Source organism: Myotis daubentonii, chromosome 2, assembly GCF_963259705.1.
Source record: "Myotis daubentonii chromosome 2, mMyoDau2.1, whole genome shotgun sequence".
Classification (NCBI taxonomy): domain Eukaryota; kingdom Metazoa; phylum Chordata; class Mammalia; order Chiroptera; family Vespertilionidae; genus Myotis; species Myotis daubentonii.
This window is the reverse complement of record NC_081841.1, coordinates 52,285,475-52,302,080: the sequence shown is the minus strand read 5'-3', so window position 1 is coordinate 52,302,080 and position 16,606 is coordinate 52,285,475.

Below are 16,606 nucleotides of genomic sequence, written 5' to 3'. Positions count from 1 at the left end.
CAAGTTAAAAGCAGTTAAGCAGCCCTGGCTGGGTGACCCAGTTGGTTGGAGCACTGTCCGGTACACCAGAAGGTAGCAGGTTCGATTCCCAGTCAGGGCATATACCTAGGTTTCAGGTTCAATCTCTAGTCAGGGTGCATATAGGAGGCAACTGATTGAATCTCTCTCTCTCTCTCTCTCTCTCTCTCTCTCTCTCTCTCTCTCTCTAAATCAGTGAAAACATAACCTTGGGTGAGAATTAAAAAAACCAAAACCATTACTTAAGCCACGTAAAGCACTCAGAATAACCCTCGGCACACGGTAGATACCCAGTAAGCACCGGCTGCTGAGATATTGACGTTGAAAACCACAGGCCTGCCCATGTCTAAAAAGCATGCGGGTGAACACAGGTTAATACAGGGGTCAGCAGCCAGCCCCACCCAGGGAGTAGCCCCTTGGGGTGACGAGTGGCCGGTGGGCTCCCCAGGCCTCCTGCATTCCTAAATGTGCGGAGTGTGTTGAGCACCTGCTAGGTTTGTGCCAGGCATTGTGGTGGCAGAGAACAAGACAGACCAGACCCCCACACTCACGAACCAGCTGGCATTCTGGGAAGGGAGGCAGACCACAACCAAGTGAACGAAGAAGGTAATTACAGAAAGTGGTTAGTTCTACGGAAGAAACAGACAAGGCTAAGTGACACAGGAGGTTGGGCAGAGGGTGTGGGCTGCGTTAGTGTTGTGGTCAGGGTGAAGAGGGAGTTGACATCCCTGTGAAGGATCCGGCAGAGTGTTCCAGGCAAAGGGACCAGCAAGGCCAAGGCCAGAGGTGGGGAAAGGCTTGTCAAGTTCAAGAAACAGGAAGGCAGCCAGTGTGAGCAGCAACTGGGCAGAGGGGAGAATGATGGAGGAGAGGCTGGATAGGCAGGGTCCTGGATAGGAAGTTGGGGCTTTTTTCTCAGCGAAGCCGTAGGAGGCTGTTCAGCCGAGAGTGGCATGCCCTGAGTTGTTGTTTTGTTTTTTTCTTATTTGCATTTTTGAAGGTCACCCTGGCAGACGTGTGAATTGACCCCCTGGGGAGCCAGGAGAGCAGACAGGAGCCTTTGCAGTTGTGCAAGGCAGTGACAGGGGCTTGGACCCTGGGTGGGGTGGGGTGGGGTGCGGGAGGAGCTAATTCAAGATCTACCTTAGAGACAGAAGGGACACATTTTGCGAAGGAATTGGACAACACGGGGAGGATGGGAGAGAAATTCAGGAAGAAAGAAAGGGCCAGGGAAGCCCGATTGGTCCAGTTGTCTCTGTCCTGGGCCCGAGTCCCCCTGCCTCTTGGGCCCTGCCCCTCGCCCACGGAGGCCACTCCAGCCATGCGCTCGGCCCTCTCTAGTCTGGAGCTAAACCAGGGCCCTTTGTGAGAGAGAAAGCAGCCTTGCCTTCCTTCCTTCCGAGCGAGTCAGCACCTGCCAAGGCCCAAGGCTTGGGTTTCAGACGCCGTGCATCCCCTCCGCCTGCCCCGTGTAGAAAACAACCCGTGCAGCCGCCAGCTCCCCTGTGCAGCCTGGACCACCCGCCCCACCTGAACCGCGGAGCTGAGACCCACGGGCGCGGGGCGTGTTGGGACACGGGCCCGAGAGAACTCGGGGCGCAGAGGCGGGAGCGGGAGGGCGGGGGGGGGGGTTGCCTTTCCTAAGGGAATCTCTCAGCCGGTTCCCGAGGGAAGGAAGCCCCCGCTCCCCGCGCTCCTCCCCCCGCTGGACTGCCGGCCGCGAAGGCCGCCGCCCCTCCGCCCGCCCGGGAAAGCACTCGGAGCCGATCTTCCGGCCTCGGGCTACGGGAGGGGGAGGGTCCTGGCCGTAATTGCTGCCATCTGCTCCCTCCCCTTCCCCTCCCCCCACCCGGCCTGGGGGAGGGGCTGGGGCGCGCGCTCACGCCCCCTCTTCGCGCACCTCCAGCACCTGGGGCGCCAGCGGGGGGGGGCCCGCGAGCCCGCCGTGGGGAGCCCCGGGGACCTCCCACCCGACTCTCGTCGGCGGGCGGGCTGGGGTGCTCCCCGCGGAGTCACACGATCACAGGACAGAACCCCAGGGTCGGGTTCTGCTCCCGGGAGTCCGACTTCTGGGGGATCCCGGGCTGTCCTTCCCCGGCTCGCACGCGCGGCCGGCGCTCGCTTCGGGATATTGACTCATCGATCTCCGGACCGGGCGGATGTGACGGGGTGGGGGTGGGGGGAGAGGGGGGAGGAACCGAAGGTCCAGCCTGGAACCCGGGGGAGGAGGCGCGGTGGCTGCAGGCAGAACTTGGCTTTCAGACGCAGCCGGCTGACCACCCCCCAAGCCCCTTCCTCCCTCCAGCTACTGCTCCCCGGGGCCGTGAGCGCGCACCTTCGCGGCTGGGAGCTGCTCCCTGGTCTGTAAGATCGGGTACCCCCGGAGCTACAGCTCGGTAGCCGCGAGGGCGAGGCGCGCACCCTGGGGAGCCCAGCGGCTTCAGCCCCCCGCCCCTGCCCCCCCCCCCCGGGCCCTGGGGAGTGAGGCCGGGCTGCCTGGCCTCGTGGAAGGTGCGGCGACCTCTGGGAACCCGGCGGAAGCGGGTCTCCACTGGGGAAAGGGAGGGTGAGGAGGGACGGAGGGCGGGCGGTCCTGGGGGCACCTCGCTGGTTTCAAGGCTGTCTCCTGCGCTCTCTGCAACGTCCGCTTCAGGAGCCGAGGATGACAGCACTGAGGTCCTTGGGGTGTTCACAGGGCAGAGGAGAGTCCCCCACTGCCCTGGGCAGGCAGCCACCCCCCAAGCACTTACACATCTTCTCACACACACACACACCCCACACACACACACACTCCCAGAGGTCTAACAATGCCCCTGGTACTGAAGCCCCAGTGATCCTGAGATTAGGTTCCCAGACACCAAGCCTAGCCCACCTCCTCAGGTCCAGGTCCCCCAGTGACACAGGGTCCTTCCTGCCTAGGACCCAGGACCTCAGCATGTGGCACAGAATGCCTGCTCGCCCTCTCCCCCTGCAACCTGCCCACTTAGACAAACTTGGTTTGCCACAGAGGCCAGCTCCCGGGGGCCGAGTTACAATCCCCTATGGGTTAGGGCAGTAATGGCGAACCTATGATTTTTCTTTGTTAAATGGCACTTAAATATATAAAATAAATATCAAAAATATAAGTCTTTGTTTTACTATGGTTGCAAATATCAAAAAATTTCTGTATGTGACACGGCACCAGAGTTAAGTTAGGGTTTTTCAAAATGCTGACACGCCGAGCTCAAAAGGTTCGCCATCACTGGGTTAGGGCCTAACCCATCCCATCACCAACCTGATGGCCTCAATCCTCAACACAGATGAACCCTGGGAGGCCAAGCAGGCCTGCTGCCAGCCTGAGGGACTCTCCCTGCAGGGAGGTGATGCAGTGGGAGAGCATCTGGAATCCTAGGGACCATTGGACTACCTGAGGAGTCAGGGTCAGTGGTTTCTGGGCTAGGCCTTGAAGGAGAAATAGAAGAGTACCAGGGGCAGCGAAGGACGCGTAGTGTTCCAGGCAGAAGGAACGGCTAGTGCAAAGACTTGGGAGTGAGGAAATAAATGTGTCTGGGGGAGGCTGAGGAGTTCGGTGTGCCTGGAGCAAGAGTGTTGGAGGGGAGGGGTTGTCTGGGACAAGAAGACACATGTGCGAAGGGAGGCCGAGGTGACACATAAGGCAGGTCAAGGAATTTAGACTTGGGTTTGTTGTGGCAAGTTGAAGTAAGGACAGACAGGGAGGGACAGACAGGAACAGACATGGCTGGAAGGAGTGAAGTTGACTGGAAGTAAGATAAAAGGGTCAGTGCCAGTCCAGTGATAAAAAGGCCGCTCACTCGCTGGGCCTCACATCTGGGATCTAACAGGACTTGGTGGGGACTGCGGTGCACATGCAAGCCCACAGACGCCTTCTGAAGGCCGAGTGGGCGCTCAGCCCTCACCAGGTACTGCCATGCAGGAACGCGAGCTTAGTGCTGTCAGATATTTTCAAAGAAAAGTTAGAAATGTAGATTTTTTTACGTGTTACCCCCCTGATTTTTAAATGCTGAAAACTAGTTTTAAAAACCTTAAATGGTGAGTGTGTCTAAAGCACACATAACGCCAACATATCCGGGAACACAAACTGCTGGCCCAGTTGCTAAAAAGCTATTGAAAATTTTGTAAGGGGAGCAATGATTTGAAAAACAGGCCTGGGTTTTAGGCTGCCCCCTCTGGGACAGTAGGGAGGGATGGCCTGGTCAATGGGGACAGCTGCCAGCATCCAGGCCAGAGGGCTGAGGCCTGAACCACGCAGCTGCCCAGAGAGGAGGGAAGGCTCCCAGGCACAAGTGTAGCGGTCTCCAGGGATTAACCTTCCCGGGGTTAAAAGTTTGTCCCCTATCCCTTTGTCCCCTTTAAGGGATTGCAAACACATCATTGAGTGGGTGGGGAGGCCCTGTGGAGTGGGATGCCCCTGAAAATCGCTAAGATTGACTCTGGCAGGCCACCCCTAGACACTGGGTAAGGCATTCTGAACAGCCCCAAGAGGGAGGGGCTCTTGGGGGAGGGGCTCAGGAATCCGCCTGGCCTTCAGGAAGACCCCAGCCAGCCCTAATGGGAACCACACGTGGGGTGAGCTGCAATCCTGGAGTGCCTGTGATGGTTGGCTTTGGAATCGGACACTTGGCTCCGGTCACTCCTGACCCACTGAAGCCTGAGGCCTCCCAGCCCCAGCTCCCCTGCTAATCGCTGCCAGACACATTCTGCTCTGCACCCAGCTCTGGGGCCCAAGTCCTGGAGAGGGGGTGCTTCTCCTGGGGCCCCCACTTCCTGCTAGGAGAGCAGCTAAGCCCTGGAGGAGTAAGGGTTCTCAGGCAAGAATTCTAGGTGTCCTGCTGGGCCAAAGGGTGATGCTCTCAGAATAACAGATTAAGAATTCCTTTCCAGTGTTCCCCAAAACAGTTTCCTTGAACTTCACCCCCCTTCCCGCGCCCCTCCCTCCCTCCCAAGCCCTGAGCGTCTCTGGCCTTGTAGAGCCTGGTGTCCTCGGCCTCCATCCCTCCCCGGCAGCATCTGCAGGGCACTCTGTGGCTCTGGCCGTCTTAGCCTTCCCCATGCCTCCCAGGGGTCATTTCCTGCAGGACCTCAGGCTCCGGAGCAGGGAGCAGCCCAAAGGGCAGGGGGAGAGCCCAGTGAGCAGGTGGTTTGTCCTGAGGATTCGCTGTAAACACTGGGCAAGGGAGCAGGTCTCTCCTAGCAAATTCCTGGTGCTTTACTTCCCGCAACTCAAACACCTCCTAGCCCAGGGACTGGAGCTGTGTCAAAAGATGTCTCCATACACATGGAGGGCCTAGGAAAACTTCCAGTTCTCATTTGTGAGGCTCACTCCAGCCTTTGAGTTATGCCTGTCATTACACCCACTAAACCCTCTTCATAACCCCCCCAACTTTGGTGTATATATCAGTGTGTGTGTGTGTGTGTGTGTGTGTGTGTGTGTGTGTGGTGGGGGTGCATTTCCTGTTTAAGAACTGGACACTCCCAAAGGCCCCCTCTCGACCCTCAGGTCCAGCCCCCTCCCCCTGGGTACCCTCCTTGAGAACTTCCAGGCAGCCTGCTCAGCATCAGGCCAGGGGCCCAGGAGCATGGACAGGCTGCATTCCTGGGGGAAGGGGAGTGGAGAGGAGGGTTGCACAGAGCCCCTCCTCTGTCTAACATGAACCCCACGCTGCCCAGCCCGAAGCCCTCCCAAGCCATGCTGAGGATGGTCAGCGTAGTGCCAGGAAAGCCCCTGGCAGGGCGGCAGGGCCAGGGACCAGGGGCCTCTCCTAAGGTGAAGCCCCGTGTGCCCTGGAGCTATGCCCTTCCTGGTGGGACCTGAGGCTCCAGCATTGGTAGGGCCCCCAGGGGTCGCTAGGTAAGGGGTGGGTGGGGCGAGGTGGCCAGGCCTGAGGGGACACGGGCCAGAGGACTAGGGCATATTTTAACCCACGTTTTCTTCAGGGTAGCCCACTCGACCAGAAGTCTCTAGAGAGGGCTTAGGAACTTTCCAGAGAGAAATCAGGCCAAGCAGAATGGAAACCAGGCGGCAGCAGTTGGAGAGGGGGGAGGGGGTGGGGAAGCCTCGCCTGAAGCTGGGGATTCTGGGGGTTGGGGTTATTCCTCCAACCCAGTCTATTCCCCTCCCCCAGCCTGGTTTCGGGAAGCTCTCCCAATGAATATTTAATAGCTCAGCGCGGGGCCTGATTGAATTTTAATGCGGGCGACCCGAGCCCGTAGCCCCGAGTCCAAGCAATTAGTCAGGAGCCATTAACGCTGACCGAGCTGATTTATGGGCGGGGACCAGGCTGGGTGAGGAGGGGGAGCCCAGGCGGCGGACGCCCCGGATTGGGCGGGCAAAGTCATCTGCGTTAGCCAATCCCAACAGCCTCCTCGGGTTGCTTTGCATCTCATTTGCATAGCACTGCCAGTGGGCAAATGTGGGCGCTGGGCGGTGGGGAGGCGGGGCAGGTGGAGGCGGGCCTCGGACTGAGAGCTGCACCCCGGTGTGGCTCTCCGGGGGAGGCCTGACGGGCGTTGACGTCTAGGAAAGTCGCTCCACGTTTGGCACACGGGATTCCCCATCGGACACTCCCGCAGTTTAAAGGGCCTCTCCCCCAATCCTAGCTGCGCACAGCTGGGAGGAAATGCCAAAGGAGAAGGAGGAGAACAGAGACTAGGGCCGCCTGGGACTGCTGAGTCCGAGGACCCAACAAAGGCCCTGTGGTTAACATAGGCGGGAGCCTTATGGAACGCATACTGTCTGCCTTGAACTGTGATGCCATGGGTCTCATGGCTCTCCCACCTCCCTGGTCCACCTCCCCTCCCCGCTCCCACATCCCCCTGCACCTCTCAGAGGGGCCTCTGCACTGATGCTGATGGGGCTTGTGGGTTCCGGGTGCTGGATTATGCCTCAGAGGACTGGGAATGACGCCAAGGGGCTCTTGGGGAAGATGGCCCTCCTCCCCTCCCGCCCCTCAATCGCCCTGACCTGTGTGAAAGGGCTGGGGCGCAGCCTGGAGTGCTCTATTGAACTGTGCCCGACCCCTTAAATCATAGGTCAAGGATTTAGCTGGCCTGTCTGCTGCCATTCTGGCAGGTGGCCTCCTCCTCCCCAGCCCCCGCCTCTTTCTGAGGTCATCTGGGGATGTGGTGTAGATCAGGCATCCCTACCCTCCTGGGCAAACATCCCCTTGGGCCCAGGTCTTATCTGAGCCGGAGTGGTCCTTATGGAGGGATGGGCAATGGGAGGGAGTGGCTAGAGCTCTGGGCTCGGAGGCCAGCCTCTACAGGGAGGCTTGTGGAGAGGTTGTCAGGGAAGGAGGAGGCATTAGTCAAGGAAGTCTTCCTGGAAGAGGAGGAAAGAGTAGACACTGGAAGGGAGGGAGGAACCAGGTCAAAGGAAAAGACAAGAAGAGGCAATTCTCTGCAGGGGGACATCCTGCTTGAGGCAGGAGAAGGGAATGTGAGCTCCAGACTCTCTTACATGTCAGCTATAGTTGGTACTATGGCAGCCGCTGCCCAGCGTGAGGCTTCCTGCCTGGGCAGATGAGGCAGGATGGTCAAAATTATTACTACCTAATGGGCACTTACTATGTGCCAGGCACTATGCTAAACACTTGGGATATATTGTTCCATCCAGTCTTTACAGAAACTAATGAGGTAGGTATTCGGAGAAATCCTGTGTTAGAGGTGAGGACTCTGAGGCTCTGAGAACGGTGGTAACTTGCCCAAGATTGCATAGGTGGCTGGTGGCAGAGCCTTGTTCTTGTTCACCACTTTACACTGCTCACAGGCACCTCAAACTCAACTTATCCTCTTCTTTTAAATCCCCCCAATCTGCTCCTCCTTCCATGTTTCTTATTTCCCTCTACCAGCATCTACCTGATGATAGAAACAGATACTGCCTGTAATCTTCGCCAAAAGCCTAAGAAGCAATCCCATCCGCACTGTCTTTGGGTATCATCAGCCATCTGCAGGTTTCTGAATTCTGTTCCCTCCTCTCCTCGTACCTCTGCAGGATTCAGGCCCAGCGCACCCTCGCCAGGGCCAGGTGAGGTAGCACAGGAGCCTCACTGAATTCTTACTATGTGCCAGGCACTGTGCTGAGTTCCCTGCGTTTTCTCTCAGTTGTCACCAGAAGCCTGAGAATAAGTCCTGAGAACAGGTGGGGGTGGGGAAGTCAGGGGAGGTGAGAAGTGAGAAGGCCCCAGCTGTACTGGGCTCGGTTTGATGGTGGGTGGGGAGCAGACCCCACCAGATCAAGCAGAGTTTCTGTCTCTTGCCCTTTCCAGCTGTTCCTCGAAGCCCATAGTTTCCAGGGCTGGATCTGTATCTTGACCTCTGGGTGCCTCTCCCCCATTTTTGCAAGAGGGATTGGGCTTCAAGTGACAGAAGACACAACTTAAAAATGGTCAAAACAGTAAGGATGTTCATTTACTTACTGTGTCACAAAACAGGAAGCTCCAAGGTGAGGCTGTTGGTTAATTCAGTGACAACAATGTTATAAAAAAACCAGCTTTCTTTCTTTCTTTCTTTCTTTCTTTCTTTCTTTCTTTCTTTCTTTCTTTCTTTCTTTCTTCCTTCCTTCCTTCCTTCCTTCCTTTCTTCTTGCCTTCTTTTATCAACTTTATTGAAATATAATTTACATGCAGTAGAATGCAGATTTTAAAAGTGCAGTTTGATAAGTTTTGACAAACGTATACCTGGTAACCACCATTCCAATCAAGATATAGCTCACTGACGTTATTCCAGAAAGTTCTCTCTCTCATCCATATGTGGTCAATCCCTCCCACACCCCCTGCCACAGGTAACCACCAATCTGACTTCTACCTCCATAGCTTAGTCGTGCATGTTCTAGACCATCCTATGAATGGAATAAAATTGTATACACTCTATTGTGTCTGGCTCTTTTGCTTCAGACAATGTTTTTGAGAGTCATGCTTTGTGTGTGTGTGCGTGTGTATCAGTTCATTTTTATTGCTGAGTAGAATTCTCTACTATGCATATTCCCCCATATTTCTTCCTCTTTTCCCTACCATCCTATCATGTCCTTGTGCCCTGACTTCTCTTAGAGTCACAGATGGCTGCTGCAGTTCCAGACATCACATGCAGACAGCTCCGTCCAAAGGCCAAGAAAAGTTGTTTCTCCTTTGGCCTCTGAGAAATTTTTCCAGAAGTTTCCCAAAGAACATCCTCTCATGTTTCATAGGCCAGAATCATATTTTACATGTCCATTCTTCAATGAAACACTGGCAGAGGGAATGGGATTCCCACAGTTGTCTCAGCCTAATTGAGATTCAGCCCTGGGGCTGGGGAGTGGTTCACTCCCCTGAAGAACATGGCAGCCTGGTTCCTGAGCAAAATCACGGCTCTTTTAGCAAGAAAGGAGGGCAGTGGTTATTGGTAAATAACCAAGAATGACCTTCTTCCTTATTAATAGAATTTTGTTCAGGGAGTTACCTATCAAGGAACATAACTCTGTGTCCAACTCAGGAGTAAATCCTGATGCATCTACGTCGATCCTGGTAATCCTGGCCCCTGACCAGGGGTTGGTGTAGGCTGGAGGGCAGTGGAAGACACTGATTGTGGCCAGCTAACATTCATTCTTCCTGTATAATAAAGAGTCAAAGTTTATTTAAGGTGACACAGTGTCCTGCTAAAAAAATGTTTCTAGTGTGTTTTTTGCAGGTAGGTGTGTCCATGTGACCAAGTCCTGACCAAGAAGATGTAAACAGGAATGTCCCATAGGCTATCCAGCTGACTCTTCTGGGGATGAATGCTTCGCCCTTCTGCTTTGGTTCCTTCTCGTCTACAATGTGGATATTATGGTTGGAACCCTAGCAGCCACGTTAGAACGTGAGGTGAGTTGGAGAATGAAATCACATGAGATGGGTGGCACCTGGCTCCCTGATGACACCGAAACTGCCTTACCTTCACAGTTCTTTCCTATGAGAAAGAATACATTTCAATCTTGTTTAAATCATTCTGAGTTTTGCTAACATATTCAATTGAACCTAATCAGTTTGAGTGCCAGCTCATAAGAGGCTAACACAGGCAGTAACAATTTCTGGTCAATGAGACAAGAGGGGAAAAGTTTTGGATGTCTCTGGGAAAGATTTCCTCGCTTTTAAAAGGAGGCCCCTGAGAGTAACAGTCGGGACCACGTGGGATGATTGAACTGCATCGGCCACTTTGTGACTTGAGGAGAACTGTCCACAGGGAACAGCAGATGTGCTGAGGGTGTGAGATTCAAAGATAGAAGGGACCTGGGTCTCTGAAGCAGGTGTCGAGTCTTTGAATTAATCAACTCTGAGGCCACCATTTCTCATTCTCTAAAGTGCACAGTTGGTCACACTTGGACATTTCTGAAATCACCCTACATCTTATCATCATCAGCATCGTGGTCTGCTGTCAGTCATGCAGCCATTGTGCTTAGCTGTCCTTCCTGCACGTGTGCAAACGGAGGGACCTTCCTGCTGTCGTGGCAGGACAACTGCAACCCTGTGGTGTTCCAGTCCTCACGCCATGGAAGGATTCTTGGCGTCCTGACTGACGCCTGGCCATCTACCAGCATCAGCACTTCCAGGATGGATGCCAGTGGCTTAGGAGCATGTGGTAGGCAGTCTGCAAAATAGCCCGCCATGGTCCTCACCTCCTGCTAGTCACACCTTTATGTAGCCCCTCCCCACTTTGTTCTGGGTTGGGTTTTTTTTGTGACCAATGGGGTAGAGCAGAAATCATGATATGTCACTTTCAATATGAGATTTTAAAAAGACGATGGCCTCTGTCTCGAATGCTAGCTTGTGCTCTCTCTTGGGTCATTTGCTGTGGGGAAGGCCAGCTGCCCTGTCAGGAAGACAGTCAGACCACCTGTGGAGAGGCCCACGGGGTGAAGAACTGAGGTACCCAGCCAATAGCCAGCCAGGAACTGAGTCTGCCCGCAGCGTGTGAGTGAGCCCTCCGTGACTGCCCCCCACCCCAGCCCTACCCCCGACAGTTTGAGTGCCAGCTCATAAGAGACATTGAGCCAGAACCACCCAGCTAAACCATTGCCTGGTTCCTGACCCAAAGAAACTATAAGATAATAAATATTTGTTGCTTTAAGCTTCTAAAAGTTGGGATAATTTTTTTCACAGTAATAGATAATTCAGTCGAACAATCTTTTAAGAAACGCTATAGCACCAATACTCGTGATGGCCCAGATGGCGAGTCTATGTGGAAAAACACAGACATTGACAGCTCAGAGTTGAACAGTGATTCCAAGAATCAGACTCTGAATTCAATAAAGTTGAAAGAAAGCCCTAACCAATTTATTTTGCCCAGGTTTTCCTTATTACACATGCACAAGAGTAATAATATGTGTTAAAAATATATTCCCATATAGATCTAAAAGAGCTTTTTTAACAAATAAAAATTCTAAGTGCTAAGAAATCCCTGTGTCAGTTTAATTGGCAGTACTTTTTTCGTTCCAATGGCACAGGAAGTAACAGTGCTTCTTAACATCAGTGGCACATCAGTTGGATAAAATATGATCGTGTATTTTCCTCATTGGACAAGCCATTGCGGGGAGAGTTTTCTGGTACTTACAGCAGAGGATTTTAATCTGGGGGAGTACGGGAGTAGGGTGGAGGAGGAGGTGAGTAGGGGGAAGGAGAGAACAAGCATATGAAGGAGAGTGGGAGTAGGTTTGTGGCAAACAGCTAAAAAATATTGATAGGAAATCCATGCTGTTCACTGTTTAAGTGTGTTAGTCCTAATCCTCCAGTGGGTTATTAGGAGCCTGGAATCCTATGTCACCAATCGCTGGCTGTATTGGAAATGCCTGCATTTCCCAAACAAAAATGAAGACATGTGACCTGACACAGGAGTTTTGCTGAATATCATTCACAGATTTCGCTGAATCAGACAGATGTCCCATGAGCATCTGTTCATCCTTCCGCAGGATGCTCCCTGAGGGAGAGAAAAGCACCTATCAGCAACCTCCCTTTACAGATGGGGAAGCTCAGGTCTCGTGTTAAATTCACAGGAAAGAGGGCAGACCAGGACTCGAACTCAGGCCATCTGGCTCCAAAGCACGTGTGTGTGTGTGTGTGTGTGTGTGTGTGTGTGTGTGTGTGTCTTAGCCACTACATTGGGGCATGTTAGATCTGTGGGGAATTTAGCACTGGATCCAAGCTGCTGATTTTACAGTTGAGGAGACAGGGGCCTAAAGAGAGAGAAGGACTTGCCCAAGATCCACAAAGAAGGGGTGCCTGGGCAGAACTCCTGCTGTGTGGATTAGAGTAGCGAAAAGGAAGCGAAAAGGAGGGGGCTGTAGACTTGGGTGCACTGCCCCGCCCCACCCCGCCCCCAATGCAAGTGCCCCTTCTTTCCATTTCGGAATGGGTACAACTTGGTGAGGGGAGAAGGGGGCTGGGGAAGCCACCCAGCCTCCTCCATTCTCGGGATTCCGAGGCAGCCATTGTCCTGGGAGGAATGCTCTGCCAGCAGCCCCAAGGGGCGGGGCCTCTTTCCAAGCCCCAGACAAGCCGGCTTTGTGCTCTCCACTCAGGGCCCCTCCTGGCCTTCACCAGCCAGGCCTTCTGAGCATTTTTCAGGGTTTCCAGGCCAGGCCACTAAGTGATGAAGCTACTAGCAAAGGGATGGGCCTTGGCAGATGCACTGGGCCTTGGAAGGCCAGTCTGGGAGGGCTGCCTGGAGGAGATATGAGAGCACCGCCCTGGGCTAGTGGTTCCACAGGCTAAACATATGTGTCCTCATTACTAAGAATTTATCCTAATAAGACACATGCAACAAGGCGGATGTTACAAGTCTGTTCACTAAGCCTTTATTTTTGGAAAAGAAATTCAACAACAAAGGAAACAAACTAATTCTTGCATGTCCATATGATGGAATATTAAGCTGTCAAAAAATTACCTGGTATATGCCTGGCCAGGTAGCTCAGTTGGTTAGAGCATTGTCCTGGATACACCAAGGTTGCAGGTTTGATTCCTCCATCAGGGCACATACTAGAAGCAACCAATGAATGCATAAGTAAAAGAAACAATAAATTGATGTTTCTCTCTCTCCCTTCCTCTCACTCTAAAATCAATTTAAAAAATTATGTGGTATAAATGTATTTATAGACAGAAAAAATATATTCAAAACATTTGTCTACAGATTACAAAATAGTGTGGAGATCTCTCTCTTTATATATCAATATCTGGAAAAATGTCTGGCCTGTTCCAAAGTCTTAACAGTGGTTATCTCCAGGTGATGGGATAAGGGTTTTGGATTGTTTTGTTTTGTGCTTGTCTGTATTTTCTAATTTTTGTAAAAAGGTGTTTTCCTTGTGTAACAAAAGTGCCTGCGGGTCTCTGATCTTCAACCGGTGCACTGCAGTGCCTCCCCACTCATGTCCATTACAGCACCTGACATTTCCTCGGCCACCCGCCTCTCTCCTCCACGGACCATGAGTTTCTCTAGGAAGCACTGAGGTCTTATTCAAAGACCTTACTCTGATGTAAGTCTCTACTCCTAGAACTCAGTACACTTAGGTGCCAGTACATACTATTGAATGAATGAATGACTGTTCAAACCTGGAGCCCTGGTGAGGCAGGTCACATCAGATCCACAAACCTTGTCTTTGTAGATGTGTCTTTTTATACTTACTGTGTTCTCTGTATTTGTTTCCCTTTTGTTCTTTAACATTAGCAACGCCTTTTGGAAAAGGCTGACAGCGAGAGTTGTCATGGGATCTGAACCAAAGCTTTAAAAAGGCAGGAACACTCCCCCTTTTCACTACACACACCAGTAACTGGAGGCAGCCACCCTGGGGGCCAAGGGCACAGAGGAGAAGCCCTCGGTCAGCTCCCCTTCCTGCCTGGGGGAGGGTTTCTATCCGGGACCAGGGCTTGGGAAGGATGGGGCTCCACACGCTGAGCCATGCTGAGCACAGACCCTCCCAAACCCCAGACCCAGAGAGGATCGGGTTCGAGGGTGGGCTGTGGATACTGAGGCCGGCCAATCAGGGAAGTCATCCTGGAGGAGAGGCCTGGAGACTCGTTTAGGACGGGGAGGAAGCCAGGGCAGAGGGGAGGAAAGGGGGAACATGCCTGGGCAGTTGGCCACTGGATGATTTAAGTACAACCAGATGTGCTGGGAATCTCCTGTCAGGCGAGCCCCCGTGAGGACAGAGTGGGGGTGGGGCGACCTCTGGGCCACTTGGGTTTCCAGTTCCCTGTTCTGCCCTGGGTCTGTAAGCTGCAGGGAAGGGAGAAGCCCAGTGGGGTTCCAGAGGAGCTGGCGTGCAGGAGCGTGAGCCAGGCAGGCTTGGGTGGAGTCTTCCCCTTTGGATGAGGTACAGGAAGGGAAGGATTCCTCCAGGAGGCAGGGTATTGGGCTCAACACCTGGGACCTAGAAAAAAGGGATTAAGGGAGCTCTGGGGTAGGAACTACCAGTTCTGCTGGGGGCGAGGGGTAACTCCCCAGGCAGAAGAGGGGAGAATGATACCCCAGGGAGAGACTCTGATGTATTAAAATGGCGTGGATGCTTAGTGAGAGGTTCTGTGGGACTGTGATAAAGGCGCAGGGTGAGATGACAGTCAGGGTGGCCTGCTGGCCTAAAGGCTGTGCTGCAGGGTGGGGGCGGGGTGGGGGTGCTTCTGCTCACAGGCCAATGGCAGAGCCAGATGCAGGCTGAAGATTTTGGAAGTGGATCTCAGGGTCCCCAAGTGTTGGGCTCCTCGGGGAGAGGGGGGTACTGATGGCAAGTCCCAGCTCCTCCTCCCAAGCCTTGTGTGGTCTGGCACAGAGCTGTGTCTGCCCAGAAGAAAGGACACTTTTTCTAATTCTACGAAGAGCCCCTAGGCTGGCTGTGGGGTGGGGGTGGGGCCCAGACAAAGCTGGAATAAGCACCAACGGTAAGGTTGTGAGTGGTTGGACAGGGCTGGGGAGGCATGGGAACTGGAAGGCCAAGCAGCCAGAAGAGGGCTAGGGCTTCCATTTGTGGGCGAGCAGCCTGAGCCCAGTGAAAGTGGGGGACAGTAGCAGCCAACAGGGTGTGGTGTCCACTGGGCATGCACCCCAGTCCCCAAGCCAGGACGCATTTCCTTCCTTTCCTGCTTCTTAATGACTCCTGAGTGGCTCATGCCTAGGACCACAAAGAGAGGTCTCCCCACCCTTTCCTCTTCCTCTCTTCCATTTCTTTCTCCCTTCCTCCCCCCACCCCATCCTTCCCCAGGGCCCTTGTCTTTCCTTCCTCCTCACCCTATCTGCTCCTCCCTGCTCCTTCTCTGGCTTCACACATCTTCCCTCTAACTCTCCTCTCTCCCATTCACACCACTGAATGCTGATTCTCTCTGGGCCAGCTGGGTTATTTTTTATTTTATTTTATTTTTGTGAAGTTTTCAGAAAGGTCCTGTTGCAAGTCCCTGGATCAGGAAGGTCATGGACTCGCACACCCCTGCATATATTCACATGCCCCTACCCAAGCCCAGCACTAGGAGCGGGGTGGAGGATAGGATGTGACACAAGCAAAAGGGCTGGAAAGAATGAAGGGCCCTCCGCCAAAGCCACACTTTACTGCCACCAACACCACTATTATTATCCAATCCACTGCTGGGCACTTGACCTGCTGGGGGGTGATCACCAGACGCCCTGCCCAGCATGTTCTCAGCAGGGGATTCTCCAGGCACAGATCCATTGGCTGGGACAGCCAGAGGGTCAGCAGGGCGTCTTCAGAGGCAGACCCCCCCCAGGCCCCACACATGAGGGCCGAGGGAGAGACATGATGAAGGGCCATTGGCCAGGATTCAATGTCAGCCCAGGAGGCTGGATGATGTATTAACAGGACTTTAATGAGCTCGCAGAGGGGGGTCACACTTCATTGCCTGAGTACTGGTGCAGGATGGGGGGCTGAAGGGTGAAGAGACCAGCCTCACCCCCACCTGCGAATGTGACGCATGCCAGTTTACCCATCAGAAACAGTTCAGCACCTCCCAGATGCCGAACCTTGGAGTCCAGCAAAGGCCTCCTCAGCACGCTGGCCCACCCTCCTCTCTCACTGGGAAGGCCTTCCTGAGGTCTAACCTCGTCCTTCCTACCGGCACTGGGAGGGGGGTGCAGAACTAGACCCCTGCTACAGGGGAGCGCCCTATCAATTCTTTCCTCCATTCTAACGCCTGTCATCCACCCGGCCCCGGCCCCAGTGACACCCAGCCACAATGCCCTGGCAATGCCAGGTTTGCCCTGGTGCTAGTCTTGGTGGTCGAGGTCACTCAGCTCATGTGGGCATTGGTCTCTCTTGCCTCTGACCCTTGGGGAGCCTGGCAGGCGGGGTGGAAAGAGCACAGTGGATTCTAGATCCAGCTCTGCCGTGTGACCCGAAGCATGCCACGTCTCTCTGGGCCTCAGATGCTCCGTCAGGAAGAAATACTAAACAAGGTCCTTCTACCTCTGTTATCTGTGGGGTGGTCCCTGCAGCACGGAGTTCAGCCCTTCTAGGGAGGTGGCTATAGCCCACTTCCTCCTACCTTTCTAATTCTGAAGCCAGGGCTGCCTTCCCATTGAGACCCTTGATAGATACCTCCCCTGTGCTGGGGTGTGGTCCCGGGGG